This window comes from Lithobates pipiens, unplaced genomic scaffold, assembly GCF_037356315.1.
Source record: "Lithobates pipiens isolate NorthernLeopardFrog02 unplaced genomic scaffold, aLitPip1_a1.2 Scaffold_16, whole genome shotgun sequence".
Lineage (NCBI taxonomy): Eukaryota > Metazoa > Chordata > Amphibia > Anura > Ranidae > Lithobates > Lithobates pipiens.
In genome coordinates this window covers 180,113,844-180,125,868 of record NW_027507748.1, presented here as the reverse complement: position 1 = coordinate 180,125,868, position 12,025 = coordinate 180,113,844, and positions in this window count along the sequence as shown.

Below are 12,025 nucleotides of genomic sequence, written 5' to 3'. Positions count from 1 at the left end.
AAAGTGTGTTTGTCTTATTTAACCATTTTTACACTTTCCTTGTGAAATGGTAGGGGTAAGTACCCCCTTACCATTTCAAACAGGGGGGGGCAGGATCTGGGGGTCCCCTTGTTAAAGGGGGCTTCCAGATTCTGATAAGCCCCCCGCCCGCAGACCCTCACAACCACCGGCCAGGGTTGTGAGGATGAGGCCCTTGTCCTCATCAACATGGGGACAAGGTGTTTTGAGGGGTCACAGACCCCCAAAGCATCCTCCCAATTTTGAGGGTATGTGGCCTGGTATGGTTCAGGAGGGAGGGGGGCCACTCTCTCGTCCCCCCTCTTTTCCTGCGGCCTGCCAGGTTGCGTGCTCGGATAAAGGGTCTGGTATGGATTTTTAGGGGGACCCCCACGTCAATTTTTTTTTAATTTGATGCGGGGTTCCCCTTAATATCCATATCAGACCTGAAGGGTCTGGTATGGATATTTAGGGGGACCCCTACGTCAATTTTTTTTTTTAATTTGACACGGGGTTCCCCTTAATATCCATGTCAGACCTGAAGAGCCTGGTAATTGAATTTAGGGGAACCCCCACGCTTTTTTTTTTTTTTTTATCAATGAATGAATGAATTGTCGGCTAATACAGAGAATACTCATTGAGTGTTCTCTGTATTACGGGGAGCCGACAATTTAGCCGCAAGTGATTTTAAAAGACTTTTTTTCCTGCACAAATGACACTTTGTGCAGGGACAGTTCTAAGCACCAGAAACATGCACCCCTTCACAGGCATACTATAGATACCCCCCAGCTACAAAATTTAAAGGAATATTACACTTTTATTGTTTCACTTTAATCATTATTAAAATCACTGCTCCTGAAAAAACGGCCGTTTTTAAAACTTTTTTTTGCATTGATCCATGTCCCCTGGGGCAGGACCCAGGTCCCCAAACACTTTTTAGGACAGTAACTTGCATATTACCCTTTAAAATGAGCACTTTAGATTGTGAACGTTCGAGTCCCATAGACTTTAATAGGGTTCTAAAGTTCACACGAAGTTTAGGTCTGTTCGCAGGTTCTGGTGCGAACCGAACAGGGGGGTGTTCGGCTCATCCCTAGTGGAGATACTAACAGGAAATGTATCTCTTTAGAGCAGTTCCAACATGGATGGAAGAACTAGATAGGGAAGAGATGTTAACATAGTGTTTACCTGATAGGCCAACCAAGACTCCCATTTGCGGTCAAATATTCGCATAGAGTCTACAAGAGTATAATGTTTCCTCTCCATTCGGAGAAGCACCTGGGACCATGGAACCAATGGGGAACACAAGTTAAGGGCTATAACCCATGTAATAGTGTGGGTCAATTTCTGACAAGGAGGTGAGATCTCTGGGAGATCGGCAAACAAAATGCACATCTGGTAAAACAATGTTATAGGTGTACCTGTTATTTGCAACACCTTCATAGAGGTATGTTGCTATAGAGACTGCAGAGCTGTGCAACTCCAAAATGTATGAAGGAGTGTGCCCCTTTCATCATACCCCCTGAAGCATGTATCCAGAATAGATGGGTAGATTCTATGTATCCTAACTGGGGTGTAATAGCTTAACCACAGTCTCTTGATGGCAGCAGAGCATGTACACTTATGCATGTTGGAGACATGCCAGGCCAATCTTCTGCTGGACGCTCTTGGACGGTTTCTGCTTCCCAGCCCTGCATTGCAGTTGACTTTGCAGCAGTACCATGGTCATTGAGGTACTGACAAAGGATTGAGATTGCCCCCCTATCTCTAGAACCCTTGCTACATAGATTTTCAAATGGTAACTTGGTCTGTTCCCCATCCTGAGTAAGGATCTCGGAAAAGAAGTGTCTAATTTGTAGATATTTCTATTCAAAGCTGGGGAAGGCATAATTACGTTGAAGGTATTCAGAAGAGCAAAAGGAGGTACCTTATAGTAGTGCTTCTATTGTTGAGTGTGGTACATATAGGGGTAAAGATCTAAAGTAGAATAGCAACGTTGGGAGAATAGACATTTTCACTGCTTGTATTCGACGCCGGAAATGAAATTCGGTATGAGGACCACTGGTGAGCAACCGTTTAATGTTAGAAAAAGACTGTGGATAGTTGAGTGTGTACATCAGTTTAAGTGAAGGTGCTAAGCGAATCTCTAGATAATGCAAGGTACCATTGCTCCAAAATAGCTCAAATTTATCCTTGATGTTAGTCAATAAAGGTTTTGGAATATTAATAGGCATGGCAACACATTTAGACGGGTTCACCCCCAAGCCTCATAGATTATGAAAGGTATCAAGGGTGGTGAGAAGGTTGGGCAGGGAGATTAAGGGGTCAGTCATGAACAGAAGGACATTGTCTGAATGTAAGCTTAGTTTAAATGCCTGGTTATTTAATATAACCTAATATAACCTCGAATATTAGGGTTGCAGGAGATAGCGCGAGCCAGGGGTTCTATTGCCAGGATGAATAGAAAGGGGGAGAGGGAACATCCCTATCGTGTTCCTAGACGCAGTGTAAAATAGTCAGAGCTGCAACCAGGAAGCTTAATTCTGGTTCAGGGCAGGTGGCAAAGGGCTTGAAAACTATTAACAAATTTGCTGGTAAAGACGAATTCGGATAAAATAGTGTAAAGTTAGGGCCAAAGGATGCTGTCAAAGGTCTTGTTAATGTTTAGGCTCAAAAACAAGCCCTTACGGGAGTTAAAATCTTCATCTTGGATGATGTTCTATGCTAGGCGTATATTATTTGTAATTTGTCTGGTTGGTATGAAGCTGGTTTGGTCAGGAGAGAGCAAAATCATTTATGTATATGTTTTTATATGGATATAATATTTTAATTCATTTTGGAATAAATATTGAAGTATTAACGAAATTTGTGTCCATTGAATATGCTGCACCTGCAAAGTCCCATTTAAAATTCACCTTTTCCCTAAAAAGTTATAGTTAGCAGATATTTTACTGTGAAAAAATTTGCTACACTTTGAGAAATCAGTTGGTCCTCCAATACCTGGTTAAATATAGAAAATAACTCACTCTGGAAAATTTAAAAAAAAATCATCTGTTTGAGGGTGTACTGTAGTTACTATATGTACTACTTTCTATTGCTATGATTTTATTGCACATTTGCAGATGTTTTTCAGGGCTCAAACCCTGTTTCCCCCGAAAAATAACACCTAGCGTGATTGTCGGTGATGGCTGCAATATAAGCCCTACCCCCCAAATAAGCCCTACCATGTTTTCCCGAAAATAAGCCCTACCCTGAAAATAAGACCTACACAGTCTTTAACTAGGGCTTATTTGGGGGTAGGGCTTATATTGCAGTCATCACCGACAATCACGCTAGATCTTATTTTTGGGGAAACAGGGTAGTCATAATATTATTGCCCTTCTCTGCAATAATGTTGACAACCTACCAGAGTGAAATTTACTACACAACACCCAAAATTTACTGGCACAGCCAAGTTTTTATTGGTATTTCCAAAAGTTACAAAATTACATTTTTAAGTGCAAATTTGAGTATTTAGGCTACAAACATATGCATTATACAATTAGCAATATGATTTAAGGTAGGTAAGGCAAAAAACATATTTCTTATTTTATTTTAGATAGAGTAAGTAAGTAGCTCAGGGACAGAACTCAGGGGAGCAAGAAATTAGAATACACATGCACACACTCATAAAATTGACTCTCACAGTGACACTGACAGCAATGTGCAGATCAGGATGAGATCTAACTGACGCAACATGTCCCTTCCCGAGTCACAGTGACAGTCTTGCTCCCATACTACAGACCCGCACATGAGTCTCTGCCCGCTCTGCTTGGCTCCCTTGAACTGCCTCCACCAGAGCCACCCAATCACACTGTAGAAGGCATTTGAATGATCTCAGCCAGTTTTGGACCAAGCCGAGCATCACATATATTTTTAACTGGCAACCCTTTACTTTTACTGGCATTTACTGGCAGGAGGAAATGTCCTGTTTTTTACTGGCTGCCAGTAAAAATACTGACGGTTGGCAACACTGGTCTGCAATAATATTAGGCTGTATTAAGATTTGTTCATTCCTGCTAATGTCATATAGGGTTCTGAATTAATCCCTTCAATTTTTAATTTACTTTAAATATTCTTTCATTGACTTTTTTTTTTTTTGACAAATAGATCAACACTGGTATTAGCTCGGAAAAATTGGACATTTCACTGACCTATTCTTATATACTCTTGTAAAATCAACATCTATTTGTTCTGGACTAGTTATATTTTGTCCACCAATGTCTATGCCCTCAGGGGTTCACTTCCTTTCTTATTCAGTAACATTTTTAAACATTCTGTAGTCCCATGGAGAGAAATCTCTACAGTCAGACAACAGCACCTGTAGTGGTGCCTCATCTTGTGTAGTTTTTTGTCCCCTTTATATAGTACTTTAATATTTAACTTTCTGGCAAATAAATCAATGCCTTTCATCATATCAAACTTTTCAGTATTTTGTGATACAAATAAACCCAAACTGTAACACTTACTTTTCTGTGCATGATAAAGTGTATGTTTGACTTCTTTTTCACCATATAATGATCAAAATTGATTACTGTTTTGGGGGGACTACCTACAAGTTTGAAATCCATGTGTAACTGGTGCATCATTTCCTGATTTGTTGTCTCTTAACAACTTCTCATCATCTAGTTATGGCTGTTTTCCTCCTTCAAGCACTATTTAAAAAATGTACATAAGTACTGTATCTTCCCACCCCCTCTAGTGCTTTGCAGAAAATGAAAAGGTTAACCTTTGTTGCAAGGACAGAGGACTTCTACATGGTGAATATGTGAGTTATTGTGTGAGTTGTTGTGTTTGGAGAAACTGAAATACTCATGGTGTTTTATTCATTCTGTTGTTCTGTTGAACTAGGATAAAAAAAGAGTAGACCTAAGGCCTCATGCACACGAGACGCAGTTAAACGCGCGTTCAGATGCAGTTGGACAGTTTTTTCAACTGCCCCTGAACTCATTCAATGTTATCCTATGTGTCCATGCACACAGTCTCGTTTTGGAAAATCAACAACTTGTGGCAGGTGACTGGCATGTGACGTGGCAAGTGGACAATCCATAACTTGTGGCAGGTGACGTGGCAAGTGACGTGGCAAGTGGACAATCCACTTGTGGCAGGGGACGTGGCAAGTGACGTGGCAAGTGGACAATCCACTTGTGGCAGGGGATGTGGCAAGTGACGTGGCGAGTGGACAATCCACAACTTGTGTCAGGTGACGTGGCAAGTGGACAATCCACAACTTGTGGCAGGTGATGTGGCAAGTGATGTGGCAAGTGGACAATCCACTTGTGGCAGGTGACGTGGCAGGGGACGTGGCAAGGGACGTGGCAAGTGGACAATCCACAACTTGTGGCAGGTGATGTGGCAAGTGATGTGGCAAGTGGACAATCCACTTGTGGCAGGTGACGTGGCAGGGGACGTGGCAAGGGACGTGGCAAGTGGACAATCCACAACTTGTGGCAGGTGATGTGGCAAGTGATGTGGCAAGTGGACAATCCACTTGTGGCAGGTGACGTGGCAGGGGACGTGGCAAGGGACATGGCAAGTGGACAATCCACAACTTGTGGCAGGTGACGTGGCAGGTGATGTGTCAAGTGATGTGGCAGGTGATGTGACAAGTGGACAATCCACATCTTGTGGCAAGTGACGTGGCAGCTGACGTGGCAAGTGACGTGGCAAGTGGACAATCCAAAACTTGTGGCAGGTGACGTGGCAAGTGACGTGGCAGGTGACGTGGCAAGTGACGTGGCAAGTGGACAATCCACATCTCGTGGCAAGTGACGTGGCAGGTGATGTGGCAAGTGACGTGGCAAGTGGACAATCCACAACTTGTGGCAGGTGACGTGGCAGGTGATGTGGCAAGTGATGTGGCAGGTGATGTGACAAGTGGACAATTCACATCTTGTGGCAAGTGACGTGGCAGCTGACGTGGCAAGTGACGTGGCAAGTGGACAATCCAAAACTTGTGGCAGGTGACGTGGCAAGTGATGTGACAGGTGACGTGGCAAGTGGACAATCCACAGCTTGTGGCAAGTGACATGGCAGGTGGCAAGTGATGTGGAAAGTGGACAATCCACAACTTGTGACAGGTGACGTGGCAAGTGATGTGGCAGGTGATGTGGCAAGTCACGTGGCAAGTGGAAATCCACAACTTGTGGCAGGTGATGTGGCTGGTGACGTGGCAAGTGGACAATCCACAACTTGTGGCAGGTGGCATGGCAGGTGACATGGAAAGTGGACAATCCACATCTTGTGGCAAGTGACGTGGAAGGTGATGTGGCAAGTGACGTGGCAAGTGGACAATCCACAACTTGTGGCAGGTGATGTGGCAAGTGACGTGGCAGATGATGTGGACAATCCATAACTTGTGGCAGTGACGTGGCAAGTGACGTGGCAAGTGGACAATCCACTTGTGGCAGGTGACGTGGCAGGGGACGTGGCAAGGGACGTGGCAAGTGGACAATCCACAAATTGTGCCAGGTGATGTGGCAAGTGATGTGGCAAGTGGACAATCCACTTGTGGCAGGTGACGTGGCAGGGGACGTGGCAAGTGATGTGGCAAGTGGACAATCCACAACTTGTGGCAGGTGACGTGGCAGGTTATGTGGCAAGTGATGTGGCAGGTGATGTGACAAGTGGACAATTCACATCTTGTGGCAAGTTACGTGGCAGCTGACGTGGCAAGTGACGTGGCAAGTGGACAATCCAAAACTTGTGGCAGGTGACGTGGCAAGTGACGTGACAGGTGACGTGGCAAGTGGACAATCCACAGCTTGTGGCAAGTGACATGGCAGGTGGCAAGTGATGTGGAAAGTGGACAATCCACAACTTGTGACAGGTGACGTGGCAAGTGATGTGGCAGGTGATGTGGCAAGTCACGTGGCAAGTGGAAATCCACAACTTGTTGCAGGTGATGTGGCTGGTGACGTGGCAAGTGGACAATCCACAACTTGTGGCAGGTGGCATGGCAGGTGATGTGGCAAGTGATGTGGTAAGTGGACAATCCACAACTTGTGGCAGGTGATGTGGCAAGTGACGTGGCAGGTGATGTGGTCAATCCCCAACTTGTGGCAGGTGACGTGGCAAGTGACGTGGCAAGTGGACAATCCACAACTTGTGGCAGGTGACGTGGCAGGTGACGTGGCAAGTGGACAATCCACAACTTGTGGCAGGTGACGTGGCAAGTGACGTGGCAGGTGATGTGGCAAGTGACGTGGCAAGTAGACAATCCACAACTTGTGGCAGGTGATGTGGCAAGTGACGTGGCAGGTGATGTGGCAAGTCACGTGGCAAGTGGACAATCCACAACTTGTGGCAGGTGATGTGGCTGGTGACGTGGCAAGTGGACAATCCACAACTTGTGGCAGGTGGCATGGCAGGTGACATGGAAAGTGGACAATCCACATCTTGTGGCAAGTGACGTGGCAGGTGATGTGGCAAGTGACGTGGCAAGTGGACAATCCACAACTTGTGGCAGGTGATGTGGCAAGTGACGTGGCAGGTGATGTGGACAATCCCCAACTTGTGGCAGGTGACGTGGCAAGTGACGTGGCAAGTGGACAATCCACAACTTGTGGCAGGTGACGTGGCAAGTGGACAATCCACAACTTGTGGCAGGTGACGTGGCAAGTGACGTGGCAGGTGATGTGGCAAGTGACGTGGCAAGTAGACAATCCACAACTTGTGGCAGGTGATGTGGCAAGTGACGTGGCAGGTGATGTGGCAAGTCACGTGGCAAGTGGACAATCCACAACTTGTGGCAGGTGATGTGGCAAGTGGACAATCCCCAACTTGTGGCAAGTGACGTGGCAAGTGACGTGGCAAGTGGACAATCCAAAACTTGTGGCAGGTGACGTGGCAAGTGACGTGGCAGGTGATGTGGCAAGTCACGTGGCAAGTGGACAATCCACAACTTGTGGCAGGTGACGTGGCAAGTGACGTGGCAGGTGATGTGGCAAGTGACGTGGCAAGTAGACAATCCACAACTTGTGGCAGGTGATGTGGCAAGTGACGTGGCAGGTGATGTGGCAAGTCACGTGGCAAGTGGACAATCCACAACTTGTGGCAGGTGATGTGGCTGGTGACATGGCAAGTGGACAATCCACAGCTTGTGGCAGGTGGCATGGCAGATGACGTGGAAAGTGGACAATCCACATCTCGCGGCAAGTGACGTGGCAGGTGATGTGGCAAGTGACGTGGCAAGTGGACAATCCACAACTTGTGGCAGGTGATGTGGCAAGTGGACAATCCCCAACTTGTGGCAAGTGACGTGGCAAGTGGACAATCCAAAACTTGTGGCAGGTGACGTGGCAAGTGACGTGGCAGGTGATGTGGCAAGTGACGTGGCAAGTGGACAATCCACAACTTGTGGCAGGTGACGTGGCAGTTGGACAATCCACAACTTGTGGCAGATGACATGGCAAGTGACGTGGCAGGTGATGTGGCAAGTCACGTGGCAAGTGGACAATCCACAACTTGTGGCAGGTGCCGTGGCAAGTGACACGCTAAATACAAGTACACTGCAGCTCTCACAGCTGCTGCTACTCACTCTGGTCTCACAAAATTGCTGAAATAGTTAATTTTTGAGCTGGGGAGGGTCTATGATGTTAGCTTAACTAAACGCTTCTAGACGCAAACGCGGTAAAACGCCGCTAAATTGCGGTAAAAATCGCGGCAAAACGCGCGTTTCTAAACGCCGGTTTCAACATGTGTCCAGCAGCGTTTGCATCTGCGTCTCGTGTGCATGAAGCCTAATATGTTTGAATAGCACACTTTTTCAGAAACGAAAGAACTGTTGACCAAGTTCACTAGTGTAGCAGAAATTAGATACATTACTTTTGTGAAAGGATGTCATTGTAATATTTATAAAATGTCTTATCATTAAAGTATAACTAAAGGCAAACCTTTCTTTTTTTTTTTTTGTTTTGTATAGAATAGAGAGGGATTAGAACACCTGTCAGTTTTTATTGCTCTCTATGCTTCCATTAAAGAGATTCAACCTCTCCATTTGTCCTGTTTACCATTATCATTGAAAAAAAAAATGAAAATCGCAAATTTTGAGTTGTACCTAGAAAAGTAATAGAAAATAAATCTTCCAATGGGGACACTAGTTCTGGTGACCTGGGTGTCCCCAAGAAATTGCCTTAATTTTCTGTGATTTCCACTAACTTGCTGTTTAGCTATGGGACAGGAAGTGAAGATAAATCTCTGCAACACAGATGGCAAAAAAAAAATCTGGCAGAGTTTATAACCCTCCCTTACTCTATCCAAAATAAAAATAAAATTGTTGCCTATAATTCTTCTTTAAGGTGTGAACATTAGCAATTCTACCTGGGTACAATTCGCCATGGGTTTGGAAAATATTTTAAATGTTAGAAGCAAATTCTATTGACCTCTATCATGTGAATCTTGTTATTAACCACTTTTTAGAAGTAATAGGCAAACTACTGTAACAAAAAAAAATAAAAAAATAAAAATAAGAAGAGTACTTCTATGGGTACATGGACTAATGCAAAAAATATCATATAGTGGGGAGAGGGCCTTTTCATATGGCTTTGAGGACAATTTTTAAAATGCACAAAACTTTTAAATTAAATACTTGGGGATGCCCTAAACGGGGGGTCTGCAATCAGTAGATCATGGCCAGATGACTGGTAGATTGCAGTCTGGGCTTGCTGACCTGCCATCCCACAGCATCAAACAGAGTGCAATGTGGAGGTACTACTTATAAAGTTGGAACTGTAGTAGGGAGAAAGAGCTGCATAAGCTGATGCCTCCTCTGTAGTGCTGGTTCCTGTCCCATGTGGAGTGATACTAACTGCACTCCATCTCTTATTCTGGCAAGTGGTCTCCAGAGCGGTGCCAGTAGCAAGAAAGAAGAGATCTTCAGGTTAGTGTGAAGCAATGCACTGGAAATAATAGCAGCACCATGTTGCTTTCTCACCAACTGCTTTAACCCCTTGGACCCCACAGAAGCACGTCGTTGCGGGGGACTTGCAGAGTGGCCCAATTTACTTTAATGGGTCACAATTGGCAGGTGATTGCACCCACCAACAGCAACAGGGGGTTTCATTTCTGCTGCAGCATGTGTACACCTTTGGCTGCTGCCTCAGCAGCTAACAGGTGTGGGGATTGGGGTGATAAAACTGTGACTAAACTGCAGGGTTTTACCAACCCCCAACTTTACATGTGAACAAGCCCTAAGGGTGCTTCTGTCAATCAAGGGCTCATTCACAAGTGCAGCAGGCACTACTACTCCTCTGAAAAGTGATCTGAGTGTGTTTGACAGGTGATCAAGAGGCGATATGTTAACTCCTTCCCATCTAATTTAAACCCATGATTTGAGGTTTAAGTCAGGTATGAGGAGGTCACACTGTGCCCAGTGATCTTTGACTTCTCTCATGTTGTTCAGGTAGATCTCCGTCATTGCACTCTGTTCGATGCTCTAGAGTGGCGGTGCTTCTGGGAAAACCACCAAAGCCCTTAAGTGAAGTTTTCTGTTAAGTGACCAGCTCTCTCTTTTTCTTTTTCCTGTTATATGCCATCTGTATGAGCCCTTATTTTGAAATTTGAATACACTGGGCCCCCGGGATATCACCACTCTCAAGTGTGAGAAAAACACAGGTCGGCAAGCTTTGGCTTCACTCACCTCTATCCGGGACCAAGGACACCCATAGGAGGATCTTACATCACGACTCAGTCCACTAGAAGTTGGAACATACTCCTTCGGGATTACAAGCTCTTTAGACCCACTGTCATAGAGCATGCGGGTCCAACATTTTTGGTAAGAGTACCTACCTTACATCTATAGAGTGTTGCAGAGATTGCTACAGACAAACAGATTGCTGTCGTTGGTGTCCTTGTTGTCCTGGTTTATACGAGAGCATTGGCCATTTTTGTTCCATATAAGGAGACTTACGTATAGATTGATGAACTGTATAGATTGATGAACTGATAACAGTTTGCCCAGACAGGATTCATGTTATGTGATCCCACTGTCACCATACTATTCATGCACTGTCGTTGTTATATTGCACCAGTTATCACACTTCGTTTATGATGTCGTTTACACTTATCTTATAATAAGTTCAAAACTTTCCTTTTTTCTTTAAACACAGGTTGTTTATACTTACTAAGAATTTATCTTCTGGTTTTTGAGTATATTCACTTTTTAGCGCTGCATTTTTTGTTTTTACAGGTAGATCTCCACCTCTTTAAGGTTGCCTAGCCCTGCCCTAAACTGTATGTGGTGCTACATATTTGGCTGTGGAATTTATTTATTTTTTTCCTTTTACAAATAACTTGGCTTACATACAGCAACAGCATTTCATTTTAAATACTTTCAGCTTTAATCATGGCTTTCTTTAGGAAGTTTTGGTAGTGAGTCATGTTTTTTCATCAGCCATTATTAGGACCATTTTTAACAACAGATAGAAAGTGGCTAGCAGTTCACTGTTGTTAATTCTATTAGGCTCTCTTGATCAATCAAGAGACTGCAGATAAATACATCCATATACTGTATATACTCGAGTATAAGCCGAGATTTTCAGCCTCTTTTTTGAGGCTGAAAGTGCCCCCTCGGCTTATACTCGAGTCACCGCTGTCTGACTGCTCGATCAGCGTATCGAGCAGACAGACGGCGGACATTAAAATTCAAAAGCCGCGCCTCCTTCTCCGCCTCCGCCTGTGATAGGCGGAACACTGAATTTCCCAGCAGTCAGTGTTCCGCCTATCACGGACATCCGCTCATTCTCATACTACGGACGAGTATGAGAGGATGTCCGTGATAGGCGGAACACAGGCTGCTGGGAAATTGAGTGTTCCGCCTATCACAGGCGGAGGCGGAGGCGCGGCTTTTGAATTGTAGAATGGCCGCCGAGAAGAGCGGCGATCCTGGAGCGGCGATCCATCGGCACGACACGGGATGGAGGAGGCACGGGACGGAGGAGGCACGGGACGGAGGAGGCACGGGACGGAGGAGGCACGGGACGGAGGAGGC